This window comes from Lactuca serriola, chromosome 9 (genome assembly GCF_051521515.1).
Source record: "Lactuca serriola cultivar US96UC23 chromosome 9, Lser_US96UC23_V15, whole genome shotgun sequence".
NCBI classification, from domain to species: Eukaryota; Viridiplantae; Streptophyta; class Magnoliopsida; order Asterales; family Asteraceae; genus Lactuca; species Lactuca serriola.
This window is the reverse complement of record NC_136416.1, coordinates 198,219,991-198,241,579: the sequence shown is the minus strand read 5'-3', so window position 1 is coordinate 198,241,579 and position 21,589 is coordinate 198,219,991. Positions and strand designations below refer to the sequence as shown.

Below are 21,589 nucleotides of genomic sequence, written 5' to 3'. Positions count from 1 at the left end.
CCTGTGTACGCCATGCGTTCCACCCTTATACGCCGTGCGTACCCGGTTTGTTCCAAACTCTTTCTAGTTTCAAATGATCATAACGTTTGCGTCACTTATCCGTTTTCGACGTTCTTTACATCCACAGAAAGGTAATGAGAAGCCCTACACTTCTATAAACTTTATTTAGTTTGAAAACCAACCGAAATTAAATCCAAAATTCATAAAAGGCCCGAACCAACGCCTTTACCGATACCCTTAGTTTCTAAAACACAAACCGAACTCTTTCATCACATAACCAACATTACCCACGTCCAAATGGGTTTAAAAATTTCTTCAAGGGTCCTAACTCTGCTAATACCCAATCCTTGATCACCACCTCGAAATGGGAAACGATTCGAAAGAGGGCGTTACATTAAATAATAGATATTATTTATGAGTTTGATTAATGCCTTTTTCAATTGTTTATTCTTGTGTTTCATTTTGGATGTTTTACTTCCTGAATCATTTGATTATTCGAAAATTCTACGGTCGCTCATACTTTTGGAAGTAAGTAGTGAATCAAGTCTGTTATGAATTGATTGTAGATTGTCTATGGAGATTAGACATTGCAATCGTTGCTACAATATTCATGAGTACTTATAAAATGGAGATTTGAGTAGTGGATGAACCCACGCTCATAGAATTACTTCAAGGATTATATCATGAGTAATTTTGAGACAATAATATCTTATATTATTAAAATGGAGATATATGAGTTGTAATTTACAAGTCGGTTGTGCATTGGTGTTATGAAAACGCATCAGTAACGTGATGTTATAAAACGAAGTATCATGCATGATTTGTTGAGTAAAAGATACAAGAATATGAGTCGAAGTTTATTCGTTCCTTTTCCCCTAACGGGAAAAGTGATCAATTTTACGTGACTTTTACGGATGATGATAGTTGATCTACCAAAAAGGACGACAATCGATTCTATGTGACGTTTACGGATAATTATAGCAGATATGAGTATTTCTACTTAATCAAAAATAAATCACAAACCTTTGAAAAGTTCAAGGAATTTAGACACGAGGTCGAAAATCAATTGGGAAGGAAGATAAAGATGCTCCGATCAGACAGAGGTGGGGAGTATCTTAGTATTGACTTCCACGACTATCTCAAGGAATGTGGAATAGTTTTACAATTGCCTCCACCTAGGACACCACAACTTAATGATTTGACTGGGAGGAGAAATCAAACCCTATTAAACATGGTTCGTTTTATGATGAGTCAAGCTTCCCTTCCTATTTCTTTTTGGTGGTATGTCTTATAGACAGCTTGTTACATCCCAAAAATAAGACCCAAAAATTTCATTTTTAATTTAATAGAAACATTAATCCAAACATTGCCTTACAACCCCAAAAGATCAAAGTATGTCAATACATCAGAACATATCAGAGTAAATCTCAAAATGCGGAAAAAGTGGTGTGTCCTCTGTAATCACCCCGGGCTCTTCCCTTTTGATCCTGAAGTACCTGAAACATAAATTGAAAACCGTAAACACAAAGCTTAATGATTTTCCCAAAATACAACATACCATACCAAAATAAACACATAAGGGGCCCTGCCCGATATCGAGATCAGCAAAGATCCAGAATGAATACCCTAACTCAGCAATGATCTATTATGAAGTAACTGGTCATTTAGAAGAAAAAATAAATAAATAAATTAAAAAAAAAAAAAGAAAAAAAAAAAAAAGAAAAAAAAGTTGATATTATTATTAGAAAACTTATTTATATGGGTTAGTTTAGAGCGGCATATAGTGACCACAACCTATCGTGGGTGAAGAAAAAATAAATAAATAAATTAAAAAAAAAAAAAGAAAAAAAAAAAAAAGAAAAAAAAGTTGATATTATTATTAGAAAACTTATTTATATGGGTTAGTTTAGAGCGGCATATAGTGACCACAACCTATCGTGGGTAAAAAGCGTCTGTTCCTAAAAACCATATCTCTCCTAGCTAGTGTTCGGAATTACTTTAACAAAGATACTTACGATATAATGTATAACTTATATGCATGCCTTGTTCAACAACATATAAGCGTTATACATATTTATAATTAATAATTCATAGTTGTTGATTTTGGATGTTACGCCTGGTATTGCTATAACATACTTGTCAATACAATGGTTGGGTTTCATGTTATCCCGGTTAAAGTTATGTACTTTAGTGTTTAGTGAACCAATGGAACATCATATTTAAAAGGCAAAAATGGCCTTGGGTAATTAAGGGGGACCCTTCATCCTTCAAATGATCGTGACGTTTTCGGTTTTATCAATCATTTTCGTTTTGTGGGATATAATTTCAGTGGTTTCTTGATATGGTCACTTGCATCTCCAGAACCCAAGTTATCATACACATAGATTCAAATTTCAAGCATAGTTATGGTCGCCACTACCTTGTTAATTATGCTCGCAGCAACTATGCCGGCGTTCAAGTAATGTTAGAAAAAGACTATGTTTAACCCATGGCTGCTAGCATTAGGCATTTCCTGAAACAATATATATCCATTCGGCTGATAGTATCTTTGTCTGAATTAATAATGTAATCTATATATATGTGAGATCTCGATGTCACTTGGGAACATATTCCACCAAAATGGCACAATCTATAGATCTTCGATTTGTCTCTTTCATCTGCACGTTCATATTCATATCAATGAGATCATCATCTTCATTAGATGATTATCAAACATACATTGTTCACATGGACAAGTCTATGATGCCATCACCCTTCACTAGTCACCATAACTGGTACACTTCTGTACTTTCATCCCTTTCAGATGAAGCTCCAACGATGCATCTATACACATATAACCATGTCATGGATGGGTTCAGTGCAGTCCTGACCAAGTCCCAACTCTCGCAACTTGAGAAGATTCCTGGTCATCTTGCGACGTTTGAGGAGAAACTTGGACAGCTTCACACAACACACACGCCTAAGTTTTTGGGACTAAAGAAACATGCTGGACTTTGGCCGGTTTCTGGGTTCGGTGAAGATATGGTTATTGGCATACTTGACACCGGAATTTGGCCGGAAAGTGAGAGTTTTCATGACAAAGGCATGTCGGAGGTACCATCTCGCTGGCGTGGAACTTGTGAAGCTGAAAATTTCTGTAATAGAAAGATTATTGGTGCACGTTCATTTAGTCAGGGGATGAAGCGTCGAAGAGAGAACATTTCATCAACAGATGATTATGATTCTCCTAGAGATTACGAGGGACATGGAACACACACATCTTCAACCGCAACTGGTAGTCGTGTGCAGTTTGCTGATTATTTCGGGTATGCAAAGGGAACAGCCACTGGAATAGCACCAAAAGCTCGGTTAGCCATGTACAAAGTGTTGTTCTTGAACGCATCGTATGATGCTGCAGAAAGTGACACACTAGCAGGAATGGATCAAGCAATAGAAGATGGTGTGGATCTAATGTCGTTGTCGTTAGGGTTCATTGAGACACCATTTTTCCAAAACCCTATTGCAATTGGAGCATTTGCAGCTATGGAAAAAGGGATCTTTGTATCTTGTTCAGCTGGTAATGCTGGCCCACATCATTACACGATATTGAATGGAGCTCCTTGGATCACCACTATTGGTGCAGGAACAATAGATCGTGATTTCGCTGCATATGTCACAACAGGTGATCAGAAATATGGAACCCTAGTAGGAAAGTCAGTTTCTCCATTAAATCTTTTGGTGGAGAGAGTTTCTATCTACTTTGGACATGGGAACAGAAGCAAAGAAACTTGTGATTATGATTCTATTGATCCCAAAGATGTTAAAGGCAAGTACATTTTCTGTGAATCTGATGGAATATCGTTCGATGAATTTAAAACCTATGGAGCTCTCGGAGTTATCTTTAGTTCAGATTTTGGAAACTTTCTCCGGCCACGAGACTTCGATTTTCCCTACGTTTTATTGGAGCCGAAAACCGGAGACTTACTAAAGAGGTACATAATTAACACAGCTAACGCAACTGTTAGCGTTAAATACTGTGAAACTTTGTTGGGTGTAAAGCCATCTCCTCAGGTTGCATACTTCTCATCAAGAGGACCCGACCTGAGATCTCCATGGATACTGAAACCCGACCTCCTAGCTCCTGGAGTTGATATCTTGGCTGCATGGGCTCCGAATAGAGAAAGTGCACCAATTGGAGATGATTACCTGCTTAGTGATTATAAGCTTGAATCTGGTACATCCATGGCTTCTCCTCATGTAGTAGGCATAGCTGCGTTACTAAAATCAGTCCATCGTGACTGGAGCCCTGCTGCAATCCGATCTGCAATGATGACAACAGCCTATATTCTCGACAATAACAAAAGCGTAATCATGGACATGACAAGTGGATTACAAGGTACCCCTTTAGATTATGGTGCTGGACATGTTAACCCAAACAAAGCTATGGATCCTGGCCTGATTTACGACATACAGCCAGAAGACTACATCAACTATCTCTGTGCACTGAACTACACAAGAAACGAAATCCGAGTCATTTCAAGGAGATCGGAGGTTAGTTGTGAGAATGCAACCCTTGATCTTAATTACCCTTCGTTCATGCTCATCTTAAACAATACCAACACCACTCGAGTAACCTTTCAAAGGGTGTTAACGAATGTGGGGAAATCAAGGTCTACATATCGAGCGATGGTAGAGACTCCTCCTTCGGGTATGAATGTTGTTGTAAAGCCTGCAACGATATTTTTTGAAGAAAGATACAGTACGGCCAAGTTTGAGATCACCGTCGACGTTGACATAACTCATGCTCCTCCAACGTATGCTGGGTATTATGGGAATTCTGGGTATCTAAGCTGGCAGGAGGTGAATGGAACCCATGTCGTCCGAAGTCCCATCGTATCTGCCACTGCATCTGGCAAGCCATTCCAAATCTAGTGTAGGTTTTGTGACTCTAGTGGCTTAAAATGTAAATAAGGGAAAGTCAAATTGACTTTGACCACCCATAGGCCATAATCGATAGGAGGCGTAATTTGTTGGTGATTACCTAATTATGTGGTTATGGATTCATTCCAGTTTATTTCTTGTATTTTAATTAAGCTTTCTTTCAAGAAGAAAGAAGAAGCAAAAGTTAATCGATGGCATTTTGGAGGAATTTCTTGCTCAGTTCCATTCCACAAATACGTTTCCGCAAAAGAAATCGATATCAAAGCTCGAAGTAGAGCTGCACATTGGTGGTGTCGGACCGGTCTCGGGCCTATCTCGAAATAGTTTGGTTTTTTTAGATTGGGTTTAAAATGGTCCGGTCTTTTTTCGGACTAGTCTAGGGGCGGTTCAACCTTATAGTTTGCTAAGCTAGGGCTTAATGTCCCCTATTCTAAAGGACCTCATATTCTCCAAACTAATCAAATACTAATATATTTCAAATCTTAATTAGTCCATTACTAATTGTCTGATAGGCCACATTACCGTGAGCAATCTTGATTCTTAAAGACGAAACGCATGCGACACATCGGTGTGATCTTGAAAACTGAAACGCTGCATTTATCTTCTATTCATCTGTCTCGATTCTCAATTAATCAAATCCTTGTTGGTAATGCAACAAAGCAAGTTAAGCACTTCGGACAAAAACGATAAATGATTTCGATAACACACGCGGAATAAAATTAATGAAAAACTGAAAACGAAACTGAACACGATATTTAACGTGGTTCGGTCTAATCTGACCTATATCCACGGGCGAACGAGAGATGTAGGATTTTATTTAACACCAAAGAAATATTACAATCATACAAGGCTAACACTGCACTTGTCATCTGATCACTCAATGTAAGAGATCACTCGTATTTTGGTTGCCAAAAATTAGGCTCTGCACAAAATTAATACCTCACAAAACTATTTTCTATCTCATGTAATATTTTGTGTTGCATTATGTTGTATATGTGTTGTTGTGTGTCCTTCCCTTTATATAGAAGAAAGCAATGTTGTAAAACCCAGATTAGGTCCCGATTAATATATGATTAATCCCTAGGTTTGTCAATACAATGTTTCCCTTATCCATAGGACCAACATACATATGATAATTGGCTCATAAGCACAAACACTCATACTTGCTCCAATCAGCCTCGGGCTGGAATACCAGGCATGCCTACAACGGTACCCTCGTATCACACACATGTTTGGTCCAATCAACCCTCGAGTTGGAATACGAAACACGTCAGGTCCACTCAATCATAGGGTCTGGTTATCCTCACGATGGAATGCCACTATATACATAACTCGGGTCTAATCCATAACTTATACTCTAAGGACCTATCTTTGCATCTCATCCAAAAATTTTGTGATTCGCCACAACCGAGTAGCACTCATCTGAAATACCAGGTCCCGGCCTGGTCGCGGAGCTAAAGGACTCCCATATAGCTTCCTTACACGACTTCCAAACGAAATCCTTCCCTAGAACTAGTTGCCACTAGTTATCATGCCACTGCGACTCTAACAACCTCCTGATCCAACCGATCGGACCCATGCGTCAAATCCTGACGTCACCAAATCCAAGGCTAAAAGTAATTGCTACCTAACCAACAATAGACTTATATCTCAACAACCTTAAGCTATTCCTTGCTTCCTTGACCTCTTAACTGTAGTGGCGTTCCTACAGTCTTATCGCTGGCTTAACCATGTCTAATCCCTCTTGGGAAACTCATAAACCCATCCGTGGATTTCCATTTCCTCACTGCTACACCCAAACTGGTGGTTACTACTGCTCCTTCCGCGTCCTAACAACGCGCTCATGCTATCTACCAACCAAGTGAAGGTTGCGGCTACACACACAGACTTACATCACTCAAGTACCATCTGCTAACCTTGTGAATGCTACGGCTACACCCGCAGACTTACAACACCTCTCACACTATCTGATCGCTAGTGAATGCTACGACTACCCCCACAGTCTTACAACACTTCCCATACCGATCGAACATGCACTCGACCTAACACACAACTGAACTCAATTCATGGCTAGACTCCCAACCTTATTTCCCCAAATTCTGCTATCAAGCACTGAGAAGATGCGATTCACATGTTTGGGAGTTTCACCGAACTCCCAACTCACACAACACTCAAACCAAACAGCCACTAGGGTTGTCTTCCTTCTTGACAGCGATGCGAAACTTACCCCATTTTCAAAACCGATCCTGCTTCTCCATTCCGGGTCGATTCTCCCCCACTTAGATTCAACTAACTCTTCACAATACATGGAAATTTGAGAATTCCTAATCCCTCATACTTCCAACGATCGATCTAATGACAACCAGACATTTCCATCTAGTACTCCTTTACAAGCCAATCCCGAATGATCACACGCTTCTAATAACTAGATGAACACTTCCTAAATCCCAGGGAAACCAACAGTTCCTAAAGCTCGAATGATCCCACACCCAAATCTTGAAAACCAAAAATGGATGCTCCAACTAATGTCTCAACAACGCGCTACTTCCCTTGGCGCTTTCCCTGCCAGTCAATAACGGTTACTAAAATCACTAAATCCTGACAATGTTGAATAACCATCATGTGGGACCCTGTCCGCATACCTCCCACATAATACCCTTCTTCCCAAAGCATTCCAACAATCCTCCAACTCTCGGCTCTAGAAATCATATCATTCAGGGCCTCGCACCCTATCTGACTCACCAGCTCAATCATCCATAGCTGAACTGCAAACAACCTTTGCCCTAAACCGGGCTACAACTACTCCCGAGACATAGTCTACAATCCCAAAAGTGCAATAGATCGCACAATCAATCCTTACCGCCCGATACAAGAGATCCAAGGCGAACAGGACCTCATAACACACTTATGCCACATCGACCCTCCTGCGCTCACCGGCGCTGAAATAATGTTGTCTATCCCTACAACCAACTAACCCCGAGATTGAATACAACCTGATCCTGGGGTCACAAGCCTACTCACTCCTTTGAGCTCAAAAAATTTGAGAGAGCATAGTCCTTGCCCCACAAAACGACAATCCAATCCATCAATTAACCATTCCACTTCCAACTGTAAAACCCCAGCTGAACATAGTCATCACTCCTTTCCAGAGTCCCCGCGACTCTCATTCCGGCCTTGAGAAAACCCTCGAGCCTAAAATCTAGAAACTCATGTACTAGTCTCTCCTGCTCAACCCGCGGAAACATAACGAGTACAGATCATCTTCCTGATCCAAGATATTTGCAGCCCTCTGCTCATCATAATACATCCCAGTAACAAGTTCCCACTAGTTCTTCGCCCCGAACTTCAGCAAGTTCAGAGCGTGTCTGACCTTCTGGTCAGTAGGACATGAACATGTGAAGCAACATCCCTCCACATCAGATGGCCACCTCATGGCTATAACCGGGTCCTAAACCCTATTGAAGGTCCGGGCTTCGCGTTGTCGAAGTCCTAATACTGGAAAGCCCGACTGGCTCCTCCCATGTTGACGTTACAGCTGTTGAAGCTACTGTGGCAGCAATCTTAACAATGGTTGCATAGTGCTCGCCGAAATACTCAACCATAGCGGTCTTAATAGATCCACACATCTCCGGTAACTGTCCCCAGACAAACTCGATCACCTCCTCCTGGATGATCTCACTGAAACGGTCCTCTGACAATGTTGGCCTATCCTGGCTGGCAGCTCCCGATCCTAACCTGGATCTGGTCCCTAGACATCTCGTAACCACCATTCTGGTAAGACACCAGAAAGACCTCTGATACTCCATATAACGACAGGGGACCAACTCACAACTAAACCCTAGGGGTTGTGACTTCCTTGATACACATATAGGAATTGTGCTTTCAGTAGTACGGGCCCATACTACCTTCCACACCTACCCATATTTGTCTCAAGTATCACCACAACACCCTAACAATATACATAAACATGGTGAGCTCTTGATCCTCACTCCTAAAGGAATGCTAAATATCTCGTAACCGGCCTCACGACCTCACACAACCTACCCATCCATGAAATTTCCACCAACCCTGTAGCACTAATGTATGCTAGCCATACATAACGCTGGACCCTATAGACTTTCGAATATCCAATCCCACCCTAAGCCCTAATCAATAAGAACAGAACATAAGGCCAAATCAAATATTCGTAGGCTATAAGATCTTAATTATATACAACCGTGATGCATACACAAGCAACTATAGTAATGATGTCAATCTCATATAAGGAAAACTATAGGCTAGCAGTCATCATGTAATCAGGCAATTCTATCATGCAATTCCTGAAGATCCCTAGCCTAGTACTAGCATGCTGTTCAAACATATCATATAATCAAATAACTGTATGGTATTTTGGGGTTTACTTACTGGCTTCGGCTGATCGTACACTTTGCATCCTCCTTTACTTATTTTGAAAACCATTTAGAAATCATTTTGAAAATCTTTCCTTGATTTGACACTGGATTCACACAAGTGTTCCTCCAATTCACTCAAACCAAGGCTCTGATACCAACTTGTAACACCCAAAAAATTCAAGCCAAATTTAAACTTTTTAATACATTTTAAAACCATTAAGTTATTACATTTTGTTTTCAAAATAGTTCAGACATCAGAGTATCCCCAGAATCAATCATGAAAATATGAGGAGGTGCACGATCATGCCTTCGCCTTCCCGCAATCATCAGAAGTGCCTGAAACAAAATCAACAACTGTAAGCCCGAAGCTTAGTGTGTAACGACCAAATATTTCAACCAAATTAAAACATTTTAATTCATTTAAAAACCGTTGTGATCATACATCTTGTTTTCAAAATAGTTTAAACATCAGTGTATTTTCCCCAGAATCATATCACATAAAGCATAAACATGAGGAGTGGTACCATCACGCCTTCACCTTGCTCCAATCTCCTGAAGCACCTGAAACAATAAACCACAACTGTAAGCCTGAAAGCTTAGTGAGTTCCCCCAAAGTACCCATACACACATACGCCTTTCCAGGCCATAACTTTGTGGAACCTTCCGGTCCAATTCATCTTGACCTTCCGGTCCATATCATACATAACATACATAACACATACATAAACATATGCCTCCAACAAAGAACAACATACTACGGGTCTAATCAACCTTCCCGGTTGGAATACCCCCGACCCTCAACCATCGGGTTGGAATGCCCACATAATACGAGCCCAATCATCCTACCGGGATGGAATACTCTCGGCCCATAACGATCGGGTTGGAATACCCATACACCTATACGTACAACAATAGCTATTATGGGTCCAATCATCCCTTAGGATGGAATACCCCAGGCCCCTCAACCATCGGGTTGGAATGCCAACATACTATGAGTCCAATCATCCTACCGGGATGGAATACTCCTGGCCCACAACCATCGGGTTGGAACGCCCCACTTCCTATACATACAGTAACTACTTCTACTACTACTAGTACTATGGGTTCAATCATCCCTCGGGATGGAATACCCCAGGCCCCTCAACCATCGGGTTGGAATGCCAAACTACTGTGAGTCCAATAATCCCACCTGAATGGAATACTCTTGGCCCACAACCATCGGGTTGGAATGCCAACTACTCTAGCAGACATGCACACATAACAGGCATACATAAAACACTCTACAAAATCAACGCACTAGGGCCCTATCATCCTACCGGGATGGAATACCCTCTACTAATGCTCAACATACCTAACCCGCACGTTCCTCATAGTGCAAGACCAGCTACCAGGCTATGAATAATCACTACCCAGCTACCAGGGTGCTGACCCAACAGAACTAGCCATCAAACAACTATCCATTTCTCTACGATACTGAGCTAACAAGCGTATTTTCATACCGCTATCCTATCTACCAGGATACTAGCAAGCATATCATCACATAACATAACAAGATCTATCAACAATTCAAAGGGCCGGCCTTGGTGCCTTAGACCCTTGAGTACAGTGAAGAAAACTCACCTTGCAACTGCCGGAATCCTGCAAATCTATGACTGCTGACTCGCCGGAAAAATCCCAACTATCGTATGAAAATCATCACATAAGAAACCATCATAAATTGCTAGACCAAGGGCCCACAATATTCATTAACTCCATCATCCTCTCATTGGGCCAAGACCCAAAGTCAAATCCTCTTGCAAAGCCCAATATTGGCCCAATTTACTAAATTGGGCCCGCCTCACCAAATGGGCCTAGATCCAAGGTCCATAATAATTATTGAGCCCAAAATACTCCGTGCATAATATCCAATCATGGCCCACGCCCTAATAGCCCAATAACAGCCCAAACACTTAAGGCCTAAAGTCACAATCCAACAGAGGGAGTACGCGGGGTGTACCCCTCTTGGTATGTTGGGCATACACCAATGATCGCGGGTTGGAATCGGAACACAGACCCACTACGCCGGGCGTACTACCATTTACGCGGGGCGTAACGTCGCTGAACTACAATCCTTCATAAGTTCTTAATGGCTTAAGCTCTTAAACCCAAACTTCAGATCCATAGACCAAATATGCCTGGGATTCATAAAGTCTCAAACTTTATTACTTGGGACGCCCATAAAGTCCTTAACCCAAGGTCTTAACTCATTAAGACCCTCCTACTTCTTACATGGGACAACCAAAACCATTAGGACCTCATTTTTCTCACTCAAGACCTCTCCTAAGGTCTGGAAGGACAGCTAAACTCGACCAACCCGCATCATGCATCAAGATGACGTTTTTGGGACAAGAATGGTGTCAAAACTCTACAACACATATATCTACACAATATGATTTCCTAGCAAGAGACTTTATACCTCAAAAAAGGGCTCCAAAAGATGATGCCTTTCCGGATATACGAGCTCCATCCACCCCACTCCTTCCTTGACAACTTCCTCTTTCTTCTTCTAGGCTCTCCTTTGCCAAACCAAGCTTTCCAAGGCCAAATACCCACAACAATGGAAAAAGAACGGCTTCTTAGGGTTTTCTGAGGGTAAGAGGGCAGATATGGAGGCTGGGGTTGGAACCATAAGGTCCCATATATAGTGGTTGGCCATAAAATTAGGGTTTCTGGATACTGGACGAATGTTGGGCGTACATCCTGTATGCTGGGCGTATGCCCCCAACACCCGCGTTCATTTAATCACTCTACGCTGGGCGTAACGTAGCCTTACGTTGGGCGTACCCACGCGTACCCCTTGCATGCATGGCCTTTCCTTTCCAACTCTTTCTAATAAGTGCCATAAGTGACAATACCTTCAAAGTGCCATAACTCCTTTATTTTAAGTCCGTTTACGACGAACTTTATATCCACGAAAAAGGTGGCAAGAAGCCCTACGCTTCTAGAAACACACCCCAACCCGAAATCTTCTCGAATAAAACCCATTGCCCATAAAAGACCTAAACGCCCTTACTCTTTTGATCTCGGGGAACCATAATTAACTACTCTTAGAACGGGGCATTACAATTCTCCCCCCACTTAATATGATTTCGCCCTCGAAATCGCCAATTGCCAACTCTGTCTATCCATAACCTGAAAAGCACATTCATGCCTCTAAAGCGTGACGACCACCAAGGGAGACTAGTCCCGCTGGAACTCCCTCTCGAAGAGATACCTACTCCTTCTCATGCAAACTCAATACTTACCTCTCCGGAAGCCCTGAACCCGGAAAGTTAAATTGGATCCGTCCTCCGGACGGTCCGTCCAAACTAACCATCCCCTTACCTCTTCCCATTACTGTGGAAAGGAACTACTCAACCGTGGGAACCCGAATTCCCAACCTGAAAACAGGACCACGAGTCCTGCTCTGCTGCCGACCACACTTGATCTCTCTCTTAACTCATATCCGACCGAACATACATCGATACTCTTACCAAACCAATACTCATGCCTGGCCCAATCAGCCTCGGGATGGAATACCAGATATGCTTACGACGGGCCCGCTCATCCCCAGGATGGAATACCCTTGGATCCCTACACATGTTTGGTCCAATCAACCCTCGGGTTGGAATACCAAACACATTATGTCCAATCAATCATAGGGTCCGGTCATCCTCATGATGGAATACCCCAGACTGGAATACCTCCATATACATAACTCAACCTATAACCATAATTGGAACCAAGGACCCTATCCTTGCGTCCCCCCCCCCTTTGAACCCTTCGGTTCGTCCCATATGAGTGTAACCCCACTCATACCTCTCTATCACGACCTCTAGGTCCTTGACCTCCAACTGCAATCTCTTACACAATTTTCATTACCGGTCCAGACTACTCCCGAGTCTATTACCTGCTATCCTATTTTCCTCTGACCAAACCTCCAATCTGGAGTCACTATCCCCCTCCTCTTCCAAGGAGACTGAAAACATGCCTACGCATCAGCCAACATTGCCATCGCGATAGATCCTCGCTATACATTACCCCTTGGCGATGCTCACCGTTATCCCATATCATGCATACATACTCAGAGGCTGGTCGCATACCCAGCGACCCACACATAACTTGCCGCATTTCCTCGACACATGCAGACCTTTACTTGAACCGCCTTCTCACATCATCCCCATGACCGATGCTCAATCCGCTCCAGGCAACCTTCTACAACCGGCGGCTTATCCGAGAATTTCCAATTCTCCCCCACTTAGGGCACTAACCACCATCCGCTACGGCGAAGCTAACACGCATGCTCAACCGAACCCATTGACACACCGAACTTCGAGGAAACTGAGTTCCGACAGAAAGTTCCTAAATTCTCGAACCACAACCTTCCTTTCTCACGAATTCCACACTGGATGATAAACCACTAAGAATCCTTAATGTCCGCTCACCTCTAATACATACAAAACTAAACATCTCATGCAAGAAACGACAACCCACAATCACACCATAAACAAGATAAAGCAGAAAAACATACCGAATGACACCTCTGGCTCAGCTTTGTTCTTCTCGGTCACAAGCTGATAAGCACGCCCTGGAGCCTTCGGAGGCTCCGCTCAAACCTGACCTCCGTCAGTAAGTCTCAAAGTGGCTGGCACTGGGGCCTGCACTGATCTGGCAGCCAGTAGAGGACACTGGGCCTTCATATGGCACACCTGATCACAATGATAACAAAGTCGGACACCTGCCGCTGGAGTCGAATACCTGCAATCCCTGGCTATGTGTCCCTCCTTGCCACACTTGTAGCACCCCGAAGAAGAACGGCAACCACCCTCGTGCACCTTGCCGCACTTCCTGTAAGTGCGACTCCTCTGACCTCCCTGTCGATAATCAGTGGACCTCATCCGCTTCGGTGCATGTTGTGACTGCACCGGGGCCTGCCTCTACTCTCTCAACTGGAGCTTAATCTCTAACTCACGCCGCCTAGCGGCTTCTTGCAACTCCAACAGGGTACTACACCTCTACATGGATACAAACTGCCTGATGTACCTCTTGAGCATACTCAGATATCGAGACATCTGAGCCTGCTCCGAGGCAAACTCCGGGTAAAACATTGCCCTCTTAGTGAACATCTTGGTGATCTCCGTCGTTCAGTTCTAGGAACTCCTGAGCCAACCTCTCTCTCTCTCAACTTGTAGAACATAACGAGTACTAAACATCTCCCGGAACTGATCCCACGAAACCGCAGCCCGCTGCACATCAGAATAAGATCCCGTGGTCAACCTCCACCAATCCTTCGCCCCGAGCCTTAGAAGATTCAGAGCACACCTCACCTTCTGATCCGAAAGGAATGAACACGTGAAGAAGCAACCCTCCACATCTGACAACCAACTCATAGCGACGATCAGATCCTGAACTCCATCAAAAGTAGGGGGCTTCATATTTTCGAAATCCCGATACTGAAAACTCCGACTGGCTCCTCCCCCTGTCGCTGCCACAGCCGTTGCGGCTGCCGCAGCCGCTGTCTCTACAAGAGCCGCATAGCGCTCATCAAAATACTGAACCATGGCGGTCTTGATCGACCCAAACAGTTCCGACAACTCATCTCGGAACATAGCAGCAACCTCCTCATGTAGGATATCACGAATCCTAGCATCTAACTCACTCGTACTCATCTGGCCAATGACTTCGGGTGATACGGGTCCGTCCCGGCCACCCTCTCCTGATCTCGATCCCGAACCGGATCCTGCCTCCAAACTTCTCACATCCGCCATACTGGAATGAACCATAAAAATCTCAGATTCCACACATAACCACCGAGAACTAACCTCAAATCAACAACCTAGGGCTTGTGACTTCCTTGACACGCGTATGGGTCCTGTGCTTTCAGTAGTACGGGCCCATACTACCTTCCACACCTACCCATATTTTTCTCAAGTATCACCACAACGCCCTAAGCACAAACATACACAGCAAGCACTCAATCCTCACCCCTAGAGGAACACTGAATAGCTCATAACAAGCAAACCCTAGGCTAGCAGGCATCATAAATCAGGCAATTTTATCATGCAATTCCTGAAGATCCTTAGCCTAGTACTAGTATGCTGTTCTAACATATCTCAAAACAAATAACTTGCATGGTATTTTGGGGTAACTTACTGGCTCCGGCTGATCGTACCCTCTGCGTCCTCCTTTACTTATTTTGAAAACCATTTTTGAAAACCTCTCCTTGATTTAAGACTGGATTCACACGAATGTTCCTCCAATTCGCTCAAACCAAGGCTCTGATACTAACTTGTAACTACCAAAAATTTCAACCAAATTAAAACATTTTAATTCATTCAAAAACCGTTACGATCATACATCTTGTTTTCAAAATAGTTTAAACATCAGAGTATTTTCCCCAGAATCATATCACATAAAGCATAAACGTGAGGAGTGGTACGATCACGCCTTCGCCTTGCCACGATCTCCTGAAGCACCTGAACCAATAAACCACAATTGTAAGCCCGAAAGCTTAGTGAGTTCCCCCAAAGTACCCATACACACATACGCCTTTCCAGGCCATAACTCTGTGGAACCTTCCGGTCCATATCATACATAACATACATAACACATACATAAACATACGCCTCCAGCAAAGAACAACATACTATGGGTCCAATCAACCTTCCCGGTTGGAATACCCCTGGCCCTCAACCATCGAGTTGGAATCCCCATATAATATGAGCCCAATCATCCTACCGGGATGGAATACTCTCAACCCATAACCATCGGGTTGGAATGCCCATACACCTATATGTACAACAATAGCTACTATGGGTCCAATCATCCCTTAGGATGGAATACCCCAGGCCCCTCAACCATCGAGTTGGAATGCCAACATACTATGAGTCCAATCATCCTACCGGGATGGAATACTCCTGGCCCACAACCATCGGGTTGGAACGCCCCACTTCCTATACATACAGTAACTACTTCTACTACTACTAGTACTATGGGTTCAATCATCCCTCGGGATGGAATACCCCAGGCCCCTCAACCATCGGGTTGGAATGCCAAACTACTGTGAGTCCAATAATCCCACCTGAATGGAATACTCTTGGCCCACAACCATCGGGTTGGAATGCCAACTACTCTAGCAGACATGCACACATAACAGGCATACATAAAACACTCTACAAAATCAACGCACTAGGGCCCTATCATCCTACCGGAATGGAATACCCTCTACTAATGCTCAACATACCTAACCCGCACGTACCTCATAGTGCAAGACCAGCTACCAGGCTATGAATAATCACTACCCAGCTACCAGGGTGCTGACCCAACAGAACTAGCCATCAAACAACTATCCATTTCTTTACGATACTGAGCTAACAAGCATATTTTCATACCGCTATCCTATCTACCAGGATACTAGCAAGCATATCATCACATAACATAACAAGATCTATCAACAATTCAAAGGGCCGGCCTTGGTGCCTTAGACCCTTGAGTATAGTGAGGAAAACTCACCTTGCAACTGCCGGAATCCTGCAAATCTCTGACTGCTGACTCGCCGGAAAAATCCCAACTATCGTATGAAAATCATCACATAAGAAACCATCATAAATTTCTAGACCAAGGGCCCACAATATTCATTAACTCCATCATCCTCTCATTGGGCCAAGACCCAAAGTCAAATCCTCTTGCAAAGCCCAATATTGGCCCAATTTACTAAATTGGGCCCGCCTCACCAAATGGGCCTAGATCCAAGGTCCATAATAATTATTGAGCCCAAAATACTTCGTCCATAATATTCAATCATGGCCCACGCCCTAATAGCTAAATAACAGCCCAAACACTTAATGGCCTAAAGTCACAATCCAACAGAGGGAGTACGTGGGGCGTACCCCTCTTGGTACGCTGGGCGTACACCAATGATCGCGGGTTGGAATCGGGACACAGACCCACTACGCCGGGCGTACTACCATTTACGCGGGGCATAACCTCGCTGAACTACAATCCTTCATAAGTTCTTAATGGCTTAAGCTCTTAAGCCCAAACTTCAGATCCATAGACCAAATATGCCTAGGATTCATAAAGTCTCAAACTTTATTACTTGGGATGCCCATAAAGTCCTTAACCCAAGGTCTTAACTCATTAATACCCTCCTACTTCTTACATGGGACAACCAAAACCATTGGGACCTCATTTTTCTCACTCAAGACCTCTCCTAAGGTCTAGAAGGACAGCTAAACTCGACCAACTCGCATCATGCATCAAGATGACGTTTTTGGGACAAGAATGGTGTCAAAACCCTACAACACATAGGTCTACACAATATGATTGCCAAGCAAGAGACTTTATACCTCAAAAGGGCTCCAAAAGATGATGCCTTTCCAGATCTACGAGCTCCATCCACCCCACTCCTTCCTTGACAACTTCCTTTTTCTTCTTCTAGGCTCTACTTTTCCAAACCAAGCTTTCCAAGGCCAAATACCCACAACAATGGAGAAAGAACAGCTTCTTAGGGTTTTCTGAGGGTAAGAGGGCAGATATGGAGGCTGGGGTTGGAATCATAAGGTTCCTTATATAGTGGATGGCCCTAAAATTAGGGTTTCTCGATACTGGACGAACGTTGGGCGTACATCCTGTACGCTGGGCATACCCCCCCAACACCCGCGTTCATTTAATCACTCTACGCTGGGCGTAACCCAGCCTTACGCTGGGCGTACCCACGCGTTCCCCTTTCATGCATGGCCTTTCCTTGCCAACTCTTTCTAATAAGTGCCATAAGTGACAATACCTTCAAAGTGCCATAGCTCCTTTATTCTAAGTCCGTTTCCGACGAACTTTATATCCACGAAAAGGTGGTGAGAAGCCCTACGCTTCTAGCAACACACCCCGACCCGAAATCTTCTCGAATAAAACCCATTTCCCATAAAAGACCAAAACGCCCTTACTCTTTTGATCTCGGGGAACCATAATTAACTACTCTTAGAACGGGGCGTTACATAGTGAGTTTCCCCAATATACAAACGCCATAAAAACATAACCATATCATATAACTATTGGGTTATGAGAATTCTAACACTCCTAAGTGTACATGCAACCCTAAATACCTTGGATCTATGTTTTATCTATTATACATGAAAATAAGAACTTCCAAGTTATTATCCTAATCTAGCATACAAAACAATGAGTGTAACAAGATAGAATACATACCTCTTTCATGTAGAAAGTCTTCATGAAGCTTGAGTGCCAAGTGCCCCAAGTGTGACACCTCAAATGGTTCACACAACACCAAATACACTTGGAATAACTTGAGATAATTCTACACTTCATGAAAATCGGCTAGCCCTTCTCTTACTCACTCTAGTGGCCGATTTTGTCAAGAATAAGATCTTTATATAGTGTTACAATTAGGGTAAACCCTAATTGTCATGACTTTCCATTTCCTTGGATCCATGGGTTCAAATACACCATGGAGCATCCATGGACCATCCTATGGGTTTTAGCCCAACTTGATTATCCATGGAGCATTAGCCCACTATACAAGTATGGATGATTTACACAATCAACCCATATATTTAATTAGTCTTCTTTTGATCACTTAATTAATCCTAGATTAATTCTTGATCAATACTAATTAAATAATCTTATTATTCTTATTATTAATATACTAGAACTTATAATATATGAATAACCATAAGTGTCTTATTCAAGTGCATGATGCCATGCAACCCAAATGGACCATGCCGGGTCGGGTCAAGTCTTACCAATTATAGTTATGGACTTAGACATTAATCCAACACTCTCCCACTTGGATAAGTCTAAAACTATTATTGCGTATGACTTCAGGAACCAACTGGCAATCGTAGCTCTCAAAAGCTTCTGTCGAACTCTGACCTTGTAGATGAACTCTGACCTTTGTCAGTGACTTGTCCATTAGATAAGGGATCATATATTCCTCCATTCTAGATATCATATGGATTGAGACATGGATTATAATCATTCTCTCTGTCCATTTGTTGTTTCCCGATTTCCGATTTATGACGACTGACTAATTGAACAAATCAAATCAGTCATGTCTCGGCCGAGCACTTCCATTTGTCATCATCAAATCATCGAGGGGCCCACAGATATCACTTTTATCCCGAAGGTAAAAGGAATGGATAAACTTCGACTCATATGGCTTGTTCTACTACTTGTTGAATCATACACAAAGACACGTTTTATAGCACCGAGTTACCAAATGCGTTTTCATGCAATCAATGTACTATCAACTCATAGTAACAACTCCTATCTCTAGGTTTGAAGAATATAAGATATTATCGTCTCATGATCACTCGTGATAAAATCCATGAAGTGATTCCAATGAGCGCGGGTTGAATCCAATACTTAGAACTTATGAGCACTCATGAGTGTTGTAGCCCTTTGTCCAACACCTTAGACCACTACAAGCCAACCCATGACAGTCTTAATTCATATCTACTTCCAACATATGACCGACTGTGGATGGTTTGAATAACTTAGTCATTCCGGAAGAATCACCTACTTTATTCGGGAAGTCAAAACATGCAAAGTGAAACACAATAATAATTGAATCCAATATGGTATCAAAACCTATGAACATAAATAAAACACCTTTTATTTATCACCATATGATTACACATTATTCATTATATACTGTTTTAGCTATCAACTTTATTCTTGAATTTAAAACAATAGTTGTCCCATGCTCCAAGCATGTACACTATGTTTTCTAAACACTAGTCATGCCATACACCAAGTATGCATACTATGTTTGTCTATGATCTTTACTTTGTGAACTAGATCAATTGAACATAACTTCAATGATTCTCTTTTCACACTCCCAAATCCTTACTGCAAATGCAAGAATTCCAAACTCATGCCATTTACTGAAATCTGTTAGATTCTAAACTTATATGCATTGATCCTCTTGTAATGATTATGCACAAAGTCAGAAAGACTTGACAACAATCATTACAGAGTATTCCAAAGCAGATCAGCTCCTTGGAAACATCCATCTTGCACTAAGTTTCCTAATCTTAAACAGATTGAAAATTCTAACTTTGAAACATTTCCAGATTCCATTTTGACTATCACTTCTGAACAAGAGTTGCCTCCTTACAGATTATGTCAATATGGTCCTTCCAGAATTATCACTATACTTCCAACTGTCCTTGACCAACCAATCTTTGGTAAACCTTAGATTGTCCTCGACAATTGTTTAATCCTTTTAGTCATATCCAGTTCTAAACCTTTTCCCTTCTTAATGCCCCAGGCATTTGGAAAATTTTAGAAAGGATGAATATAGCATATGTAATCGATCCTATATCCGAAGCATATGGGACACGATTCATGATGTCTCACATAAAGACTAAACCAGTCTTTTGCTATAACATTTCCATTTCTATTTGCCAAGTTCTCATAATTCAGATTATGAAAAGGGATGACGTAATCATAATTGAATTTTAGAACGCAAATAATGGACCCATATATAGAATTTTTCTTATGTTGAGCCATTCCAACATGAAATTCATATATATATCCTTTACTAAATACGATTAAAACCTCAATCTAAGCTTTTAGATTTGAGATGAAGTATAATTTCCTCTCCCTTAATTATAGCAAAACAACTCTTTCCCAATTGAAACTTTTGTTTTCTATAATTAACATTGCTAACTTGCAATACTTTATCATAATTATCATGCTCCCACTAACATGATGATTATTAGCATAACACTTATGCTCCCACTAGCTTTGACATGTACTAAGTAATCAGCTGGACTTCTAGAAATCAATACTTCAGTGACTTTCTTACCAAAGTTCAGATTTCTGATACTAGATTTTTTTGATAAGATTTTATCAAAATCATACACCTTCCCTTAGATAGCACACTTGTGTGTCTAAAAAAATATGAAGAGGGATGCCGTAATCATAATGGTTAGACATTTTTGACACTTCTCACAAGTCCAGGTTAGTGTGCCGGTAAACCACACATGCTCCACTAACGACTTTGAGAATGCAAATATCACAATTGCTATCTAGCTAAAATCTACTTAGTGAAAGTGTTTCCTCACCATCATTTTCATGAATCGGAGAGAAACCTTATGACACTTAGATTTACTGGTGTATGTGTTCTTATCTATGTGAATTGTCAAAACCATAGTTACAAGATAGGGATAATGACAAATCCACACTCAGATGGATTGAACTCAATCTTAATTTCTTACCACCTGGCAGCTCAAGGACCT

At 42.0% G+C, this 21,589-nt stretch overlaps 1 pseudogene; it reads left to right on the top strand.

Annotated features, from left to right (window-relative positions):
- The first annotated feature begins 2,619 nt into the window (after nucleotides 1-2,619).
- LOC145076442 (subtilisin-like protease SBT1.7 pseudogene) lies at nucleotides 2,620-4,911 on the top strand (annotated as a pseudogene).
- The last annotated feature ends 16,678 nt before the right edge of the window (nucleotides 4,912-21,589 follow it).